General features: G+C 40.0%; 1 protein-coding gene across 1 annotated transcript in view; it reads left to right on the forward strand.

Moving 5' to 3' along the window:
* The first annotated feature begins 528 nt into the window (after positions 1–528).
* wu:fb95e10 (uncharacterized) overlaps positions 529–23,189 on the forward strand; it is a 54,092-nt gene continuing 31,431 nt past the window's right edge. Inside the window, exon 1 of the mRNA XM_049475917.1 lies at positions 529–901. The gene's annotated coding sequence lies outside the window, so the exon portion shown is untranslated. The remainder of the gene's footprint in view (positions 902–23,189) is intronic.

Raw genomic sequence — 23,189 nt, forward strand, 5'->3', positions numbered from 1 at the left:
TTTTTTACGTTAGATGGTGGAAATGGGCCTCCATAGTTCTGAGTCCACAGTGGCTCCATCAGCATCCAGCCTGACCTCTAAACTCAGCACCACCAAGGACTGAACCACCTGCTGCTACAGAACAGTGTGTTTAGTACAGAGGATTTGTGTTTTTACTCGAGTGGAGTAAATACAGTAGATTTTACTGTATCAAAAGTGTTTAAAAGTTTAATAATAAAAATATCTTCATTGTTCTTCACAAAAGAAACGGCGGGAGCGTGCATCTTGCGCGGGGCAGAGGGGGGTCGGGATGGATTGGGGAGGGGTAACAGAGGGATAGAAAGATTGGAAACTTTCTGAACGGGGTAGGAATGACATCATCCCTAATTTGCATAAACTCCAGTCGTTAGTCGTGGTCCGGTCCTGATTGGCTGGAGAATCCTGAAGCTGCTTTTTCGCGCCTTTGAATGTTTCCCGCCCCCCCGCGCCTCACCCGCGATGGTTCAGCCCGGCCGCCCGCCCGCTGTTAGGGAGTGTCGGAGTGTTCGTGTCCGCGGCCTAAAGCGTTGATCCTATTCTTCAGAGGAGACGCGCATCACCCCTCTCTCTCCCTCTCTCTCAGTATCCCTCCCTTACTCTCACTCAGTATCACTCTCTCAGTATCTCTCCCTCCCTCAGTATCTCTCTCCTCTCTCACTCTCTCAGAATCCCTCTCTCCTCGGTTACATTTCTTGTTGTACTCTCGACACGGCAGCAGCTCCGCAGCAGCCCGGCTGTTCGTCTTCATCCTCCCGGTACCGTTACAGGCTCTCACTGGCTCGGCTGGACCCCGCGCTGTCTCCCCGGACGCTGAGGAACAGAGGGCGCGGAGAGGAGCGGCTGGACTGGGCGTAGCTGGAAGAGGAAAAGCGCCGGAGCTCCGGTACGATCCCCTCAGCCACTCACCGCACATTTACCCTCTGCTTTTAGATCATTAGATTATCATGTGTGACCATATATAAGAGTTGTGTTCAGTAATGGGGTGTGTAATATTATATTAAGAGTGAAAATGGAAGTGTGTGTGAGGAGAGAGGCTGAGGGCGTTTTTGTCTGATTTGAATCCACTGAACTGATTCATACTGGTGGAGCTGCCGGCGAAATCTATTAATATGCAAATGCGCTCGTATTGTGCCTCAGAACAGTGGGAGAAAAGAATATATATATATATATATATACAGAGAGGGGGAATTTTTTATATATATATTTATTTGTTTCTGTAAATATGAATTGTGATTCATATTTTTTTTTCAAAAAGATATCTATCTTTCTGCCTATAGTAAATTTATAATATATTCATACAGGTTCTTTATATCTATATATCCATTTACATCTATATATCTATCTATGTATATATATATATATATATATATATATACGTATATATATATATATATACGTATATATATATATATATATATATACGTATATATATATACATATATATGTATAGCTGTTGATATCATAATCAGACTAACTTGTTGCTATTTTTTTCCTTTAAAAAACATAAAAAGATTATCATGCTCTGGGTTTGTATAGTTTGTATAGTTTGGATGGTTTGGGATTTTATTAGTCCAGTTCTTCTTCAGACCGTTTCTCCTGCACTCCCTCTTTCAGACTGAACAGCGTAACAGTCATTGTTTCTGGGTTCTGCAGTTCTGCATCTCCATCCATATATAGTCCTCCAGTGCGGAACATTTGAGTGATTTTCCTGCTCTAACCCTCCCATATAACCTCACAAGAGGACTCACTGCTATTCAGGCAGGGAGGCTCTAAACCTCCCCAGCCTGTGATTCCAGAACCGCTGGTGTTCAGAGACGGATGGAGGTGGATGGTGATGGAGGCCTGAGGAACTGGGCGGTGGCGGAACCGGCATTGTGGCCGAGACTGATGGCCCTCTGTTCGGTTCTGATTCTTGCTGTATGACTAGGGAATGGGTGGGTCGGTGGCATGCTGCTGCTGAAGTGCTGTTTCTTTTCAGATCCTCCAGCTTGCTGAAACTTTCCTCCTCCTCCTCCTCCTCCTCCTCCTCCTCCTCCTCTTTCTCCTCTTCTTGCAGCTTCATCGTTTGGGGTCTATTGTTCTGCAGTCGGAGGCGAGCAGCTCCATTCATTCTGCCGAAGGGGGACTGGGTTCAGTTAGCCATGATAACAGGGCTGTCCTCCCTGTTTAGAGCATGCTGGTGTCAGATCTTCTGCACTTGGTTGTTAGTACAATTTTATACACAGTATCCTTAGATGCCATTTTTTTTTACAGCTATCTTTTCATGGTCTGATATTAGGGACATTTTTGGGCATCCAGACAGTGCTGTCAGTGGGATGTAGGGATTGGACAAAATATTGATATTCCAATATATTGTATTGTTTTCGTTTGCGATACAGTATCAATATATGGCATCAAATATGGATTTTTTTATTGGAACATAGGAAATCTAAACTCCCAAAGCCTCACCCCCCATTAGACTTTCTAAAGTTACTGCTTCATTACTCCAAGTGATCATGCTAATCAGATAAATAGGACAAAGCTACCAAATCTATTTTCAATTCCTTGTTTTTTTTCTATTTCAAAATATTTTATTCTTTGTAGAAACACAGATGCCGTGAAATATCGTAGATAATTGTCTTGTGATATATGGAGTATCATGGTCATTGTGGGTAACAAGTTAAGATATTATCATATTATGAGATGCCCCTTGATTCCCACCACTATGCCGCATATTAATAATGTATTACAGACAAAAACAATGAGATATATCATAATAGCAATGTTTTGTCCCACCCCTAGTTTTTAGTACAATTTTATTTATTATTTTACAGAAATCTTGTCCGGTTCTGATATTAGGGAGGTTTTGAACATCTAGACAGTTCTGTCAGTTGGATGTCTCAGGCAGACAGACAGACTGGGGTCTACATACGCACAGCGGCAGGCGACGCGCAGTGTAGATTTGTGCTTCAGATCTGTCTCCTCTTTATACCGAGCCCTGCAGAGCAAACGCTCAAACAGGGTGATTACAGCTGGCGAGGGCAGGTCGATATTTTCTGCAGTGATCTGCCACCAGCTATTGATGCCCTTCCAGATAAATTGGGTCCTGGGGCGATTATTGTGACGGGCTTTGTAGTGTTTGGAGAGAATCCAGGGTGTAAGGTAATGCCAGGCTGCCACCCGAGAGCCAGTTGAGGGTGTTGTATCGCAAGTTCAAATTTTAAGTCCGATTTCAGGGTGTCCTCCTGTTTTGTAATTGTGGATTAAAGATGTGTATTGTTAACTGATAAACTGTTATTTTCAGACCCTGATAAAATACAAGGTTGAGTTTTGGGTATACGTATTGAAACTAATTTATAGTTAATGTTTATTGAGAGAAGGGCTGGGCAATCAAATGTTATATCAGAATGTGCATGATCACAGTCAGAATGCTTAAAAACTAAATTTTAAATAGTATCCCATGTTTAGTACGGCAATTTCTCTTTTAAATGTACACCAGTTCATCCAATTTAACAACATTTTACACTCCTGTAATAAAATATACAGTTAAGTCAATGTACTTTACACTGATTATATAATCAATTTGCTTAAAAAGATTTATGGGCCCGTTGATAATCATTTAAATGTGATTTAAATGTAAATTCTGATACTTATAATAAATGTTTTGATAATGATACTGAAGTCTTGAGTATAGGGGTGACACCTGTGCCTAATACAATCATGAGATTTGGGACAATATCAATACTCAGGTTGAAGTGTGTGTGTGTGTGTGTTATGTTGTGAATTGCTGTATTGATTTGTCCTCTGTCATCCTCTCTGTGAGTCTTACTGTGTGAAAGTTTATTGATTGTAATATCAGAGCTGATATTTACCTGTCTGTCTCTCAAGCAAACAGAAGACTGGAGGTGGGGGTGTTCTCTCTGGGTGAGGGTGGTGGGGGGGGGGGGGGGGGGGGCTCTGGAGAACACTGCAGCTCAATATTCAGCACAGCTTGTTTAAAATATCGACTTAGTCACAAAAAGGGGCTTGACATGCTTTGTATCATTTCTTGGTGATGTTATGTTCACAGATTAACCTGGGATTTGGGAAGTGGGGGCGTGGCTTTCGTACTAGAGATGCTGGGGGCAGTTCTGAGTCAAAGTCACAATATTGATATTTTGTCTCACCCCACTGTGTTCTAAGTATCAATACGATGCATCAGCCATATCATATAATATTGAGTTCAGGGTAATATTAATGTTAATATTGAAGTCTTGAGTATTGGGGGAGTATCAGGACTAATATTAAAATGACCAGGATGATAACCATACCAGTACTGATATCTGAAATGTACTTGTTTAGGATATTTTAAAATATGTCTAAATAATAATTTAGAATAGTTTAAAGTATCATTAAATAAGGACATAAATTAAGCTTGCATTTATAAAATCATTATAAAATAAAGAGATAAATAATAAAATAGTTCATCTAAAGTATTTCTAGGACAATATTTAATTCATAACAATCCCAAAATTAATGTTAGCCTATACTGAGGTTACCTAGGCTATTTAACCCTGTGAACCCACATTCTAATTATAATTGGTTAAATGTGAAGTATTCTTCAGTAACTGATTTAAAATGAAAAGGCCTATTTAACTCCAGTCTTTTAAGACTAATGGACTAAGGTATAGGCCCCGGACACAATACGGGCCTGTCAGGTCTTAAAGGATCATAATTAACAGATTCATATCAACATAATATCAGCATTTCTTAATTAATTAATAGTTACTTTGTTTACAGGCCTAGTCCTGTCATGATATTAATGCTTTGTACTTTGTACAAATAGACATCAATCATCAATCAAATGTTTTTTTGGATGTATTACCTATTTTATTTTTCTTAACAAGGAGAGACATTAAATGGAATGATCTGTTATGTTGACTTTAATTAAAAAAATAATTAGGATATTTTACAAAATTGCAATGTTTTATCATTCTTAATAATTAAATGTTCATTAATCTTGATGTAATTGCATTAATATTTTATTATATTATCATTATTTCAGTGACAGAAAATTTAAATATATGCCATAAACCATTTTGCCTCGTCAGTGCTTTGTCATATAGCCAAGAACCATATCGCCCGCCCCTGTTGCCCACCCCTGTTCTTGCCAGTACACAGCCGTATGAGACAGTGTTTTGGAGCTCATTATAGTGAGAACTCTGCCTAAATCTCTCCCAGATATCTGTCATCCTCAGATACAGGACATTGGTCTAATGCAGAATGATCCGATCCTCGTGGATTGTCAGAATGAGATCTCAGCAGGAACGCGAGGTGTTGACCCTGTTTTCTGCTGTTCAGTGTAATGTGCCGTGTTGCTAAAGGTCACGCTGGACATTTCATGAGCTGAAGGTCCTGCAGGGTTTTGGGCAGCGCTGTACCATCTCTCTGCATTACTCCAGCAGATTTGTGACCCAGATTTCAGCGTTCGTCCTGCTCAAGTACCAAGGCCTGCAGGATTCTGGGTCCAGTCCTGTGCCGCCACCAATTACCCGCGTGTCACGCTGTGACAAGTGGTCGCCGCGGAGGCCTGGGGAACGTGAGAATGACTCAGCCGTCTCCCGGGTCCTCTACGATTGGACGGCTCGACCATCCTTCTTCCTTATTCCCCAGTATAATTACTGGAGGAACTGAGTGACCTCACAAATGTCACAACCGGCCCCATTTATAATCATCTAAGTCTGCAGCGCTACGATTATCTGCACCGCAACTGTCACTGATACTCTCAGGGTGACCGCGCCGTGCCTCTCAATGTTTACCCAAGATGGCTGTGCCAGAAATGCTGTGGTTTCCTGCTGCTGTATAAGTGTGTGTGTGTGTATGTAATAACCGATAGTGCTACGACCTCATGCTAATGCTTCCCCGCTCGATTGCTGTGGTGCAGATAATAATGCCCCCATGGGTGCGGGCAGTTGTCGCTCGTGCCAGTTGGCTGTGGGGTTGTGAAGCGGCATCGTGTTGCAGCTGTGGTCGTTTTCTCTGTTTGTGTACTCCACAAGTCACGCCCCGCTTTTCTCTAAACACCACGTCTCCTGACCTTTCATACCCTCCCCTGAGTATTTCAGGATGAGCATTTTTGTGAAATTTGATATTGTGTAAATGTGTAAGGCATTAAATGGTAGATATGACCCCCTTATAACTCCTCCTGTAGGGTAATATACAGGACCCTCAGCTTCAGGCTGCTGCAGTCATTCTCACATAATGAAAGGGTTAATAGCTTCCCGAGGTTACTTTTGTGGCATTTGTACAATTTTATAAAAAACATACCCTGGTTTTGTCACAAGTTTGAACTGTTTTAAAGGAGAAACCTTAGCAGTATTATGATGAAATATCTTAATGATTAGGCCTGTCATGATAATTAAACTATCAACCTCGGGGCAAAACCCCAAAACGAAAGAGTTTTTTTTTTTTTTTCCACAGGTTTTCATTATTTTTGCATATGTAAAAAGTGCTGTACTTCAAACTGGTTGTCATTTTTTTTTATTTTGGATATTTAAAACAAAAATCTATTACAATCTCAATCTCAATTAATAGTTTTCATAATTAATAATAATTTATAGGGTGTAATTGATGCGTTATTCTATTTTAAATAATTTTATCAGTGGCATAAAATTGTGTTAAAAGGACAATAATCTTGTTTGTCATAATTATTTCTGGACAATATATATATCGTCCGATCAAAAATTGGTTTTCGTGACAGGCATACTCCCAGTATGAAATCAGTATGATAAATGCATATTGAACACAAGACCACTATAAATTCTATTGTAAGGCAGTGAATGTTACAGTAAGGTCTGAATATTAAAATCCAGTACGTTTATAGTAGCAACCGAATTTCTTTAATAGGCTTCAATCATGAAATTCTATTTCCCTCACTTTTTGAAGTAAAAAACATTCACAGTAATGTAAATATTGTAAATATAATACATCTAAAGGTCACTGAGGCTAATTAGGCCAATTATGCCACACAAACTTAAAATAAGTAGCTGAGATAAACACTGGTTATCTGTGGTAAATTTGTTCAATGAGTCGTTTCAATTATATACATTTATAATTATTATAATTATATATGGTGACCCATAGTAAGCCTTATAGTGACCCTTATTTGAAATGCACACCTTTCTTGTTGGCTTTTGGCACCATCTTTTTGTATACTGGGTATTTCCACCCTCACTCAGCATCAGTGTGTAGTCATTCCCTCCATGCTACCTTCTCTTGTGAGTGCATTTTTTGTTTTAGTTATAATTTATAAGTATCTGGACTTAGTGTTTTAGGTTATAAGAGCAAGCTACAATTTTATGTAGTTTTAAGTTTAAGTTAAGTTTAAGTAACCTTATATACAGTGCATGGACTGAGTGTGTTTTTTACCAACAGTTTTAAACATGGAAACGTTTAGTGATGCCAGTGATTTGGGCCCTTTAAAATACAAACAGACATGCTAAACAGAAGTGTTTAGAAATGTGTACAGAGATGTAACACACACATGCTTTATACTGTCTTATGATATACTGTAGAGTTCAGATATCTGGTGCTGCTGCAACATAAGAATTTATAACAATAGAGATAGAGGCTTATTTACATATTTTAAATCCCTTGATATGGGTGTTCTGGCTGGTGGCTGCTGTGATTAGGTAACAGATTTGCTGTAACACTCGATTACCCATCATAACCATCACCTCTGAATAACCGGAGCCGGAGGGTATGGGGGGGTGGGGTTATTGGCACAGCTGATTGATCTGCTGTATCCACTGTGAGTTTAGTCACATGCGGTGTGTACTTTTGATTCCCACAGCACACGGCCGCCTGACCAGTCAGCGCTTGCTGAATATAAACAGATCTATCACTGAACTGAGAGGAGGAGCTGCAGGAGGAGCATCGCTGGGTAATCAGAAGCTCAGCCTCGCCTGCTGCACTGCTGCTGAGGCTGTCATATGCAAATGAGCTCATGTTTTTGCAGGATGCTTTTTTTTTCTGACCAGTCACTGATGATCCAGCTCAGATTCTGGGGCAGATAAAGTACAGCATACCAGTTAATAGGGAGGTTTGATACAGTCATACAGTAATATCACAGTATTTCAGGGTATTTTTACGATGATTGGCAGCATGAAAAAACACGAACAAATATTTTATTAATTTATTAGTTTACTAATAATACTAGTGCAACTAGCTACATGTTTTAGTTTTATTTTGTACAAATATAAAATGTACCCCCTTTTGGTAGGAACAAACATTGTTGTTAGGTGTGCATAAAATTAATAATAGTTAAACAAAAAAAAAATAACATTCTATTTATCATGATATCGCATTATTATATACATAATGAAAACAATTTTTATTATTTTATGTATGTATGTGTATGATATGAAAGGACACTTTCAGATATTTCTGCCGATGTCAGCATAATACAGATACCCATCAATAACAATAAAGCCTCCAATATATTCCTGGCAGTTGTTTTTTACATTACATTACATGTTTTAAGAGTTCAGAAATCAATATTTGGTGGAATAACCCTGTTTTTTAATCACAGTTTTCATGCATTTTGGCATGTTCTCCTCCACCAGTCTTACACACTGCTTTTGGATAACTTTATGCCAAGCAGTTCAGCTTGGTTTGATGGCTTGTGATCATCCATCTTCCTCTTCATTATATTTCAGAGATTTAGGTTTGTTGATGTAGGTTTGTTTGCAGTGTTCTGCACCTGTGAAGCTCCATCTGGCCTGTGCCAGTCACCTCCTGGCAGGAGGATCGGTAATCCTCTTATAGGTAGAGCACTTTCCTGCATTGTGTGTGTGTGTGTGTGTTTTATGCTGCCTCACTCTGTTAGCTGGCAGGCATATTGGCTGTCTGGTGCAGATGTTATCTGCAGCCATTGTGCAGTGTGTGTGTGTGTGTGTGTGTGTGTGAGTGCGTCCAATGCTATTGATCGAACCCCACCAGCTGCTCCTGATCAGCACTTATCTAATTTGCCCCCCCTAATCCGTTTCCCGGCAGGCTCTGAGTGCACAGAGAGGATAATAGTAATGGTCCTTCTCTTCAGGTTACAAATGACACTACAGATTTCCTCCGTGCCCCCAGCACCCACCCCACCCACTGTGGACGGGACCCTGATGGGGGTGGGGGATGACTGGTGTCACCAGGGTTAGCCCACACATGTCTCTTTAATGCACTGGTGAGTAGGAGTGGGACTCACAGGGCATCTCACGATACGATGCCCACAATAATGCTGATATCACGATACTGTGATACTCGATATTTCAAAAGACAATTCTCTATGATGCATCAGTGCATCTGTGTTACTGAAGAAGATAAAATACTCCTAAATAAGCAAATAGCAGGAATTATTGGTGTCAATTAAATGGATTTATTGGTGTCAGTTTCACACAATTTAATAACCAATATTCTTCACTTCAGGTTTATTCTGTTCATTTGATTAGCGCCACCACGTGGAGTAATGAAGCGGTAACTTTAGTAAGTTTAATTGAAGGTGGATTCCCCACTGAATATGAAGTCACACATGCACTTATGCGCTTTCTCCTGGCAGTCAATCCCACCCACTCTCGGCCACAACGCTGCCTTTGTGACCGTCCCCCCGGAGCCCCGGGGCCTGGGCCAGACCGGACCTCATCAAAACCGTGTTTGTTGTGGACTCTCTTGCCGGGACAACTGGTGTTGGGTGGGTTTATTAAGTTTATTTGTTTTCTAATGTACAGTAAGCCTCTCTCTCTCTCTCTCTCTCTCACTCTCACACACACGCTCTCTCATCCCCATGGGTTGGAGGACAGTCCGGCCATGCGATCGCTCAGGATTAGCATCAGGCTTTGTGCAGGGTTAACGAGGCCTGTCGTGTGTTAATCTCTCAGCCCCCAGGGGACCAAGCCTCCTGAGGCCGGCGGCCATGATGATTCATGCCAGTGCGCACAGCATGGGGGGTGATAGTACCAGCGCCTTTTACTGGAGCTTGTGGAACGAGGCGAGGCTGCCCTTCTGCCCCCCTACCCCTCTACCCCGCTGCCCTCTGCTCGGTGCCCGCATACTACAGGGACAAACAGCCGGACATTCCTGGGAGTGGGACATATTTAGGGGGCGTATCAATATGGCCTGAGGCCTGAGACCAGAGGGTTGTTGGTTCACTCCCCTGGACTGGCTGGTGTTGTGTGGGTGTCCTTCATCATTTATGGTCCCCTGTTGCTGACTGGGCACTGACTCTTACCACTCTGGCAGTTCTCACTTGTCTACTTCTCTAGAGGAGGGACAAACCATTGATAGTGACATGTATCGTTTTCGTTTGCAATAGATCAATATCATCACATCAATATGTGATGATAATTGTGGATATTTTTATTGAAACATAGACATAGACAACTTCCTAAGAACTCACCTGCTCAAGTCTGCACACCTGTGAATGTCCAATTTCTTTCTTAATATAACATAGCTAGTTTCCATATCAAATTAAAGAATGTCCCATGAAATTAATATAATTAATAGCTTAATCAAATGTATTAATATGAACTGAGTGAGTTAGCAGCCCCTTAACCCCTTAGCTCATTAACATATAGTTGACAGTGAAATTTGAACAACTTCTTGTTGCTTGTGCTGCAATGATTAGTCGATATAATTGACAATGTCGATTATAAAAATTGGTTGACTCCAAACGTTCATTGTCAACTAATTGTTAATTAGTAGCACTACACAAAGTTCTGTGGACAGGAACACAGTGGAAGAACTCACTTAACCTCTTAACTGCAGCACTTTCCTCATTTAAATGACATTTAATTGTTCTGGACTTTTCTACGGCATTTAAATCTCATGTTCAGCTGTTTTCATCATTTTGGACTGATAGAGAAATCTAGAAACAGGAGCCGTACCCACAGCAAGCAAATATGGAGGGAATAGCAGAAATAATCGTTGACTAATCGACTAAGCTGAGAAATAATCGACGGATTAGTCGACTACCAAAATAATCATTAGTTGCAGCCCTAATTGTTGCAGCCCTGTTGTCTAAGTGTTCTGGTAAACAGGGTCTGTTTCTGGTCTTGTTCACAGTTTAGTCAACCTTTGGAAAAAATGTGCTCAGACAGGATTGAAGAGGCCACAAAATGTTTTGCAGCAAATTTCAGTTTAGCTTCTAACAAACCTGTTCTACCTATTGTACTTTTCTGTTTTATCCACAGAATTTGTATTATTTTGTGGATGTCATTAAAAATACCAGTTTCTCTTAATAGAATCCTTTTAGTTAATCTTCATATTATATATTTTCTAAAAAATATTATATTTTTAAACAATCTCAAAAATATTTAGTGTACATTAATTTTCCAACCTCTCTTTACCCCGTATTAATAACAGGCAGGTTTTGTTACAGTGTCTTTAAGGCCGATTTATGAAGTCTGTTCATCATATATCTGCCCTGCCCTGTATTTTGCTTTATTCAGTTCTGAAACACTCCTTATAACTTCTGCATAAGTGGGTGGGGCTAAAATTCTGCAGTGAACAACATTTATGCCCCAAATCAAACTCTTTCATTTCCAAAAATTGAGGAGCAATGTATGACAACTCTGCTGCTCAGAATCTGAAGCATGTTCTAGAAGTCTGGCGTAAATCTTTCTTACAGTGTGGGGATTAGCCGGTTGCCGCTTGGACGGAGCCCAGGTGACCGCCACACAAGCTGCTGGCCTGCCAGCCAAGTAAACAACAAAAGGTACATCCTCATTCGCCGCTTAGGCCTGCCTCACTCTGAATGCCCTTGGCTTAGGTTTTGTTTTCCGACTTCCCCCAGAGGGCAGCGGCCTCAAAAGGGGTCTGTTATTGTCTGACGTCACCGCCTGCAAAGACCTCGCATCTCCTTCCTCTCGGCCTCCTCCTCCGCGTGTACTCTGGGAACGCTGGGCCGCAGCGCAGTGAGCTTTGTTCACAGCAGTTTGTTTGTGTGTGGATCCAGGGCGGCTTCCTGACCTTCTGGCCGAGGGTGTATTTGGGAATGTGTTCGCCATTACTGGTATCTGAGAACTGGGGGAAGCTGATTGGCCTCTGTACACTGGTACAGCAGCAGGTGTCAGCCCAGCTAACTCAGCCCAGCTAACGGAGAACTTCACAAGAACAATTAGTAACATGAAAATGGTTTGCGTTTCTTACATAGCGTTCATATCTAAACAAATAGTAGCATTATGGAAACATTAAAAGTAATATTCTAAAAACATTGCAGTTTGAATGTTTTAAGAACATTAATTTTAACATTCAGAAAACGTTCTACTTAACAAAATTGTGACACAGTTGTTTTTATCTCATCCAAATAGAACCATCACCTTCATTAAAGGACTTCATGTTCTTTACAAAATACAGCTAAACGCAGTAGTAGCAGCAACACCTAAAGTGTGTACTTTTGTTCATTATATAAAGAATAGTGTGTCGTACATTGAACACATACACCAGTCAATTTTACATCGCTCAATGGGGAATTCCACTGATTCCTGTATAATTTGTTGGTTAAGATATAAACAGAGTGTTTTCCATGAAGTAGTTAATTTTTTAGAAACTTTTACAGACTTTTACATATTCACAGTATTTGGGAATAGAGTGGATGTTAATGTCATCATTATCATTGTATATAAAGCTCAGAAGACATTTCAATTCATTGATTTTAGTTTTGGACAGAAGGTAAAATAGCTATTTGTATTTGTACTAATCTGTGAGAGCAACAGTTTTATTATTAGCAGTATTACAAAACACAAATGTTGTATTCAAAACAAATAAATGTTTTATTTTATAGAATGATAATACTTTTACACATTTAGCAGAAACTGTAAAACAACATAAATAAAACAACAAAGAGGTATTACAATTCTAAAGTGGAGAATATTAAGTGCATGCATATAAACTAAAAACATAAATAATTTTCCCAAAAAATACCAAAACAATAAGAAAGAAAATTTTACTGCAATTAACCATTTAACATGAACCACTGAATTATGAAGTTCCTCTAATAAAAACCCATGAAGTGGATGAATTCATTCATTTACTCCATTTACTCTTGCTGTTTGTGGGGCAAATGTGATATTAGCCTCAACATTAGCATAGAATCAGATAAAAACTAAGAAAACGAACTTCAGACACCAAACACTTAAATATGTGTACATTTCTCTTAATCCAGGCTGATCCCAGTGCTAACAGCAGCGCTAGCACCGTAACAGTCCCTCCTTCAGTCTCGTGTTCGGTTGGAATGAGCTAACAGGCTTTGTTTCTGTATAAAGGATCCAGTCAGAGCAGCGCTAAAGACAGCACGCCTAACGGGCCATCGAGCCTGCTAATGGAGAGCCAGAACACTGCGCTCCAGTCTCTCCACACAGATGCCGCTCAGAGCACAGGAGCTGCATTATGTAATCTCGGTGTTGGGGACACAAAACAACCGTTGGGCGATTCATGTGGTTGTGGGAGAGAGCGAGCGTTTGATTTGAGGGAAGACTGCTCTGTTTCATAGCCCTCGCCGCTTCCAGGCCTGAGCCTTCATGTGCTTGCCATGTGCCGGCTTGTGTCGGGGTGTATTTATGGCAGCATCTTTTACTGATCAGAGGTGTTACGATCTTAATTGGCCTCGTAAGACAGACTTAACAACTCACAGAAAAATGTATATTAAGCTGTATAACTGCTGAATATAGCTAATAGCTAGGTAGGCTAACTACATAAACAATGGCAGATGAATATCGCAATACTGTAATTTTACAATTCTCGAAATATCACAAGACAATTTTAGCAGTAATGATAAAAGTGATTCAATCATGATTTAAAAGCTGCTGAAACTAATTTGTAAGTAAGCTTGACTTTAGGGCTGCAGCTATCGATTATTTTAGCAATCGAGTACTCTACTGAAAAATCGATTCGATTAATCGAGTAATCCGATAAAACATAAAATAAGAAATTTCATAAAATAAGCAATTTTACTTAATAATGAATGACCAGTTGGTTTAATTTTTAAATTCACAACATATATTTTCACATTGCAAACACAAATATAAATAAATAAAACACAAAATAGACATAAATACCACAAGTAATGATTTAATAATTAATAATTTAATAAGTTAAATTATTTCAACTTACGATTTCTTATAAGCATTAAATATAGGACATTAATCAATAATAAATGCATAAACATTGGCTTCATGTGTTTACTGATGAATTATATAAAGCCTGTATTAAGTCTAGAACTTGTCTCTTTTGTAATAAACTAACTACGCACACATTAGACAGTATTAATAATAATCAGCACTCCACAGCGCTGTTGTTATGTTATTAAGGTACATTAATGTTAATCTCTTTGATTTGTTATAAGTTAAATTTACCTGCTCAACACTTCAAAAAGATCCGCCTCCTCCACCTGCTTCCTGTGGGTGGGTGACGCAACGCTAAGTGCCCTATTTCACATTAAAGTCTGCGCTAAATTATGTGCTCTGCATTTTAGAATTAATTAAACGATTACTTAAGGCACTTAAGGAATTACTCGAGTAATCGTTTCACCCCTACTTGACTGTTTGTAAGAAAGACCTTAACGTGGATCAGATCAATTATTTTTGGGTTATTTCAGTTTTTGAGGTGTGGGAAGCAAAAAATGACCACAAAAAGTTCCTGGACTGGATCTCTGCGGAGCAGCGGTGCAGTGTGTAAACTGTTTATCTCAGTTAACTCAATCCCTCACTGTTTTGCTCTTCCTTGATTATATTAATACCGTCCTGCTGAGCCTTGCTTTCAATTGTTTTAAGCTTCAGACTCCTGTGGAGTGTGTATTCGTGCTTCTGTTTGTTTATGTGGTCCAGTTCCATGCCAACATGTGGCACCTTGGTCAGTGAGCAGCGGGAACAGCAGCGTGGGGTGGGGTCGGTGGGGGGGGGGTGGGATGGTTGTCCGCTGTTCTGAAGGGCTCTTGTGTTCCCTCGGGTTTGGGGATGTGGGGGAGGGTCCTCTACACCACTACAGTGAACTCTCCCCGGGGGGTCAGCTCAGGGAGGGGGGGCGTGCTGGATAGAGATGCTGAATTGTCCCAGTCCGCCAGTCAGAGATTGGCCGCGGTTAGCTGGGGCTCCTCGCCACATTAGCGAGGCAGGCTGGGTCTCAGCGAAATGCCAGGCAGTGATAAATAGCTGATGATCAGCAGGTCAGATAGGCGTTAACTGCTTCTTTCTTTCAGGCAGCCCGACCAGAGCCAGCATTCGCTGAATAATCCCATTCCAGAAAGTGATGAATGGGAAAGTCTTGGTTCTACATGTACACTGATGCATGCAAGGGAATATATGGGAATTACTGGTGTGAATATTTATGAATGATTTCTGTAGAGATAACATATGCTTAGAAAGGCCTATTGTGCAAAATTGGAAACAAAATGAATGTCGTAATTTACAGTGAATAAATCAGCCGAAACTAATGAAACTTTCTGCAGATATTGCAGATAATCACCCACATTTTTGGTAACAGAATTGCTGAGATTCAAACCCACAATCTGAGCCAAACTAATAGGAACCTAACTTTGATGGTTAAAAGGCCAGTTCAGAACTTCTCTAGATCTCTAGAATATTAGACAGGTCTCGTGGGGTTTTCCTCACATGGGAGGAGCTTGTGCTCGGTAGGTTCCAGACGGGCATGGGCTGTAAAAGTTCCTCATGATAACGACGAAATCACAATACTGTGATTCTGTGATACTTAATATATAACTTCCTGGCATCTGTGATACTAAAGAGAATGAAATACTCCTGAATAAGCAAATACCAGGAATTATAGATTTATTGGTGTCAGTATTACACAATTTAACAATCAATATTCTTCACTGCAGGTTTATCCCCTTTTCATTTAAATATATCGCCACCTCTTGGAAAAATGAATCAGTAACATTACAAGTCAAATTTGGGGGTTAGTTTCAGGGATTTTAGAGTTGTAATAAAAATTTCCACATTTGACGTCATGCATCGACAATGTATTGCAAAGAAATTATGAAATATATTGCGTTATCAATATTTTGTACCATCCATACTCAGCACCTTAACTCTCCTGTTATGTTTTGGGGATATTTGACCCGCTTTAAAGTTTGAAGATCTAGAAAAATTGGTTGAAAGAATTTTTCTTTATTATGAAACTTCTGCTTGTCTTAGTTAGTGTGAACTATTGTGTTTTATTTGTTGGTTTTTTAAAAGTATTAAAGTAGTAAAACATAAAAAAGTTTGAACAGTTTTTATTTTTTTATTTTTTTAAACGAGGGAATAATTTGCACCGGGTCGAATTAACCCCAGAACACCATTGCTGTTCCTGACAAATTAACATAATAGGAGGGTTAAATGATAAAATTCGATGAAATGACAATTTACTAGACTTAAAGAAATATGTTTTTTAATGTCTTGGTGTTAAGATACCACAGGACACCTTCAGAGTGATTATGAATTAATGATTAAGCTGTAACTTGACGTATTTGGCTATCTATCAGATTTTCATACTGGCTGATTTGGTCAGCAAATCTTCCTCTCCATGCAAATCCCACTTCCGTTGCCCACAGTTCTTCCATTGATGGCTATATAAAGAAAGGCCTCTAGAGACATGCAGCCAAAAGCACTGTACACACACTGCACGCTGAGACCCGGCGTGGGCTCCTATAGCAATCTATTCAAAAACTATTAGCGCAGGCTAATGCTCCGTTTGCTGGCTGATTGTTGCGCTCTGTTCCCGGGTTTGTCGCTCTGTTTGTCGCAAGTGTTCAACTCAGAGCGCTCAGCGCTGCGATGGCATCAGCCTCTTATCTCCTGCTGGGTCTCGTTTGTCTTTGTGGTGATGCAAAACAGTTTGGTACTGGCTTTCCGCGCAGGGCACTGGGCTACTGAGCTACTGGGGAACGTATTTATGCATGCATGCACTTCACTTTACTGTGCTGCACTGCACTGCGTATGCCCTCAGATAAAGAGGCCAGGGTGCAAATTGCCCTTAAAATATGCTGATGACCTGATTAGGCAGAGCGCTAGGGTCGCGTCTAGACGAGCAACAAGGCTCAGATCAGCCCGCTTTGTTGGAGACGTGCCAAAAACAGAAGATGTGATGTCAGAATGCGTGCAACGCCTTTGTTGCTGGCACACACACCCACACACAATCTCTCACACACACTCTTTAAACACACACACTGACTGTTTGAGTTGTGTGTGTAGTGATTGTTTATTACATTTTCTTATTGTATCGATTGTATGCTTTTTTAAACATATCAATGATATCATCAAAAAACAATGACAGATTTAAAAACACTGACTGAAAAATGTATTACAGTTAATTTGATAATGTGCTGCCAAAAGTTAAAATAATTAAATCAAAATTAATCACTGCTCTATGTAAAAAAGAGTATTTTAATAGCAATTTTGATACTACACAGTACAAATTATTTTTTTTTTTTGTACGCTAAAAAAATAACTTAACCTGGTCTTGTTTCCTTTACCTCAGCTAAAATTCTATATTCTATAAGTATTTATGCTATTTTAATGCTATTAATCTAATAAGGGCATTCTTTAGCACCTGTTGGAATGTCTGTAGATGCTTCTCCTTCATAAATAGGATGTAGAGGTTGGTGTTATATTTAAAGGGATGTTGAGAACTGTTGGCCTTGTTATCCTCTTTGGGATTTGTGTGAACAGGAAGTCTCCCTTTCCCACAGATTACCTTTGTTTACGGTTCAAAAGGGCAACAGGTCATCAGGTGGTGTGTGGGTGTGTGTCTGTGTGTGTGTTTTGTCTAGTAATCACAACTCAAAGTAATATCCAGACTCAGGATGTAGAGAGGCGTGTAGTCAGTAATTACTTCATCTAATTTTTCTGAAATTGGAAGTCTGCTATTTGCTTAAAGGAGTTTATTTAAGGGAGCAAGTAGCCTGGAAGCCGTCAACCATACAGTCATAGCCTGGATAATTACAAAGTGGGGCACATCAATGAAGGTCTTACATTAGGTGTTTTTCCTCCGCAGGGTACGTACTGCTCTGTGTTTCTGCCTTTTTATTAGGTGAATTTGGTTTCTGATACCTGATACTGTTTGCTTGTGGTTTCAAGTGATCCAAAGTATGATGTATAAACCTCACTGTGCTTTTAGTCTGAAGATAATGTAGTGATCGTGTTTTACAACATCATCAACATTAGGTTTTAGAACAGGGTGGAGCCCTGATAATAGATAATAGATACCAAACATTGAGATAAGTGGTGGTAATCATGCTCTATCTACCAGAGACATATTATATCTGCCCAGTGTCATTTATTATATCTTATTTATTATACATAGTGTGCATTAATAATATCATGAAAGGTTGGATTGATACATTTTGGTTTTAGACAAAAGATAAAATGGCTATACATTTTAATATATATTCCAGAACAACAAAATACGCCAATGTATATTTTTCCAGTATCTTGCATCCCTATCCCACCTACCCAACTATTGGCTTTTCTTGAATAAAACTGTGTGGTATCTTTATTTTAAACAGTATTTGCAGTAGTTACATTAATAGTATATCAGTATAGTAATAATAGGTATGGTTTCTGGTCTGTGTCTTGTGTGATTTTCAGACTCTTCCTCTTTCTCCTGCTCTTGTTTGAGTGTTTTCTGGAGATGGAGAACACGTATAAACATGTGGGGGAATCTGATGCATCAGCAGGCTTATTATTTACATATCTAATTATGTTTAAACAGGCGGAAAGCCCAGCGTGAAAGACAAGAAACCAATTTGTTAGTTACGTAAATATAAGTAAATATAAACCATTATGCAGCAAGAAAACTAACAGAAACACCAATTGGAGACTTAAATTACGTAAACATATCCATCCAGTACATTTGGTAGTGAGTGGGCAGTGCTGATCTCTCAGCTGTGGACTGGAGAAACAGAGTCATGCTTCAGGGCTGTCGCCTGTGATTTATCAGTCTGGCTCAGCCAGAGAGAGAGAGAGAGCGAATACTCACCCACGCCAGCATCGCTCCACCAGAACACAGACTGAGAGGAGGATGGGGACGGAGGACGGCACTGCTGGGAATTCAGCACTTATTCAAGCTTTCCAGGCCTGCAGTTTGGCCTGTTACAATAAATCACTTGTTGAATATATTGTCCGAAAGATAATTTGATAAAGTGATATTATTGTCATTTTTAATTTTTGACTCATTCTCCCCTGATATATTGACAATTTAATAGCATACTAATGCAATTACACTCTTTTAAAATACAATAAACTTTTAATTAATAGTAGTTTGTTACATATATATTTTTATATATTTTTCCTTTTATCTGCTGCAGTCCAGTGTGTATGTATAGGGTGCCATTTTTGATACACTGTTTATGGTTATGCAACTGGCTTGAATAATCAAGTTATTTCATAGGGAAACATAATGTACAATATTCAGTTAAAAGTTCATGTCGGTTATTGTACAATAAGACGATAATGTACAGGGGTTGGACAATGAAACTGAAACGCCTACCATTTTAGCGTGGAAGGTTTAATGGCTAAATTGGAGCAGCCTGGTGGCCAATCTTCATTAGTTGCACATTGCACCAGTAAGAGCAGAGTGTGAAGGTTCAATAAGCAGGGTAAGAGCACAGTTTTGCTCAAAATATTGCAATGCACACAACATTATCTTGCTGGCGCATCTGTGACCAAGACAGCAAGTCTTTGTGATGCATCAAGAGCCACAATATCCAGGGTTTTGTCAGCATACCACCAAGAAAGACCAACCACATCCAACAGGATTAACTGTGGACGCTGTAAGAGGAAGCTGTCTGAAAGGGATGTTCGGGTGCTAACCCGGATTGTATCCAAAAAACATAAAACCACGGCTGATCAAATCACGACAGAATTCAATGTTCACCTCAACTCTCCTGTTTCCACCAGAACTGTCCATCGCCACAATAAATTATTGTGGTCTAAAACCAGGTGTTTCAGTTTCATTGTCCAAACCCCTGTCAGTATTGTGACCGGCCTAGCTGCAGTTTCTTGTTTCAGAAGCAGACATACTGTAAAGCTGCAGGCTGATTCCCAGCAACAGGATGTTATAAAATGTTTTGAAAAAGTTCCAGGTTAAAGAGTTATCCTAGTTTGCATACGTGGACAGAGACCTGGACAGAAAACTTTACAGTCTCAGCTGCACTTCACCAACCCAGAGTTCAGAATCCAAGATGGCTGCCCACAGCAACAGTTGTAATAGCAGTAGTATTATACAGTTAATTATCACTTCTATCTATTAGTGTCTCATTAAATCAGTCCAACACACAGCACTGCCAAACAGCTGTCTATCGTCTATTTTTTCCACCACCTGTTTTATCCTGAAAGTTGGATGTTAGTGGATGTTCCATTGCTTAGCGATTTAGAGAAGTGAGCTATGTGTGATTTACAGGTGCTATAACTCTTCAGAGTCAGGTGTTAAGCCTGTACAGCAGCGTCTGGGCCGTAGGGAGTATATACTGATTCACAGTTCGGGTCTGTGGGGAGGATGTTCTGGACTTCCTGAGGCTCCACAGCCAGACTGGCTTTCTGCAGCAAGGAGCCTGAAACAGTTTAGCTCTGTCAGGAAGAGGGAGAGAGAGTCGTTTCTGATTTATTGTATAAATGGTTTTGGGATTCTGAGTTTTGGCAGACGCTGTGTAGAGATAAGACTGGAGATCTGCATTCATAAACACTGGCAAACACTGGCCAATCAAGGTGTAGGCAAGGCTGCTGGTTTGGGGGCTGGCAAGGACGGTGTGGTATTGCAACAAGGTGAAGATGAGCAATATCTAAAGAAATGTCTAAATTTACACTGTAAGAAAAGTAAGTACAGATTTGTACTTAAAAGAGTACAAAGCTTGTCGCTGGGGCTGTACCTTATATTGAGGTACAAAAAAGTACCTTTCAGTAAAGGTCCTTTTTTGTACCCATGTTTTTTGTGCCAGTAAAGATTATAAAAATTATAAACATTATCATCAACTAAATATGGCTCAAAAACTTGATGATCCAAAATTGTCTGGCTTTTAAATAAATAATGTGCAATTAAAATATATATTGTTTATTAGTACAGTAATAAAGAATACTGAATGTACCTTTTGGCTGGTTAAATGGTACAAATTTGTACTTACTGCTGTTAGAAATTACTTTGTACTTCAGAGGGAACAAATCTGACCCTGTAAAGAACAAAATTGTACCTTTGAGGGTACAATTATAAAGAGTGTACCCTTGAGTACAAAAAAGTACTCATATCGTACCTCTGTTTTTTAGAGTGTAGTATGGAGTGATAAGACTGGCTCTTTGAAAAGCTCTTTTGAACACTTCTGAAGCTCTGTGCCAGAGAAGCTTATTGTGAAACTCATACCAGATCACTGTAGACCCGAATCCAGCACTACAGACTGTCTGGGTGAAGATCCCATCCCAGCAAACTTACAGTGATGAATATTGGTTGTTAAATTATGTGAAACTGACAACAGTAAATGCATAATTCCTGGTTTTTGCTTATTTAGGAGTATTTTATTCTCTTCAAGAACACAGATGCTGTGAAGTATTGCAGAGGATCGTCTTGTGATACATCAAGTTTCACTGAATCACTGTCCTGGGCTACATATAGTGATAAAATTGTATTGTGAGATGCCCTGTGATTCCCATCTCCATCCTTTATTACCTCACACACCCACCTCAGGTCTAAAATGTTGAGTAATGGATTGGAGTTTGGGAAAACTGCACTACTGGTTTGTTGTAGATATATGTTTGATTGCTCGCATCTTGAATCTTGGAGGTCATCCCACTCAATCCAGTCAATCTTTCTGAGAGATGAAGACTCTTTCTCTTTGTGTGACTCGGCGAGGAGTCTCTCTCTCTTTCTGTCTCTCTCTGTCTCTGCCTGTCGCCATTTCTGTCTGACTTTGCTAATGTTCCATTGAAATGGAATCAAACTGTCTGCCAGTAGTAGGGGTTCTCTCCCCGGGGCTTTTTCTCTCTTCCATCCACTCTCTCCCACTCTTCTCTCTCCCTCGCTCCCTCCCCCAAACCTCTCTGGGTTTCCTCAGCTGCCGAGGCCATCTGTGCAAAGGCAACTGAGAACAGATCCTGCGCTGGACAGAAGGAGGGAGGAGGGGTGAGAGAGGAGAGAAAGAGAAAGAGAGAGAAGCAGCTTGGGTTAATACGGACATTACGAGAAAGGATACGTTACTGTATGGAGGATAAGCGAAAGAAGGATAAACAAAAGGTGAACGAAGGGCCAGCTGACAGAGCGGCGCAGGGGAGCAGGGCGACGTGGCGTAAGTGTAAGCGTATCGGATGAAGACGGCTGGCTGCTTCTTAGCGGAACTTAGTGTATCTTCTCGAGACCCAAAGGACTTTTAGTTTCTTTTCCCATGCTCTCTTGGGCCAAGCCATTTCCTCTGGCTGGCTTCTGGTGCATTTGTTTTTTTTGTGCTCTTAAATCAAAAATGCAACATCTGCATCAGCAAAGCACCATGGGTAATGTCGCTGGTGTTATCACTCTTCACAGCGAAGATCCAATTGGAGTCTCTCAATTTGTTATCTCCATCATTAGTATCCTCCCTATCAACAGTAGGAGGGTGAAGACTAGTGCACACCTTCTTAGATGAAAGCAGACTCCGCCTCTTTTCAAACTGCCACTATTAAACATCACTGAGTAGTGATCATGCTTGAAGGAAAGTTCTGGATTCCCAGCTCTTGATATATCAGCTAACAAACCAACATTACATTAGAAGTGATGTGGGGAGAGGCCGACATCTACCCACCCAGAGAGCTTGGCCTATTGAGCTCTCTCAGACTCCGGCTGCTGATGCCAAGCAGCACGACCTGAGATTATACCAGGTTTTTGTTGTGTCACAGCCTTCAAAGCCTTGTTTAAGCTTGTATTATATTCAGTAAAATACACTGAAAAAAGTGTAAAGAGTAAAGTGTAAAGTGCATTTTTATGTTGGTCTAATGAGAAATTATGATTTGTGGTTCAAACCTGATTTTCTCAGTTTGCCTGAAAGCAAATCCATTCCCCATTAAAACAACTTAAATAATATGATTTAACTCAAATACTATTTTTTACTTTATTTCAGAGGTTATGACATGCCATCAGATTACTCCTCCTGGAGTTTTTCTTTTCAGTCAGTCTCACACTCTTTTCATTGGTTCCCGTCACTACTATTACAAGTAACG

This window comes from Astyanax mexicanus, chromosome 3 (assembly GCF_023375975.1).
Source record: "Astyanax mexicanus isolate ESR-SI-001 chromosome 3, AstMex3_surface, whole genome shotgun sequence".
Classification (NCBI taxonomy): Eukaryota; Metazoa; Chordata; class Actinopteri; order Characiformes; family Acestrorhamphidae; genus Astyanax; species Astyanax mexicanus.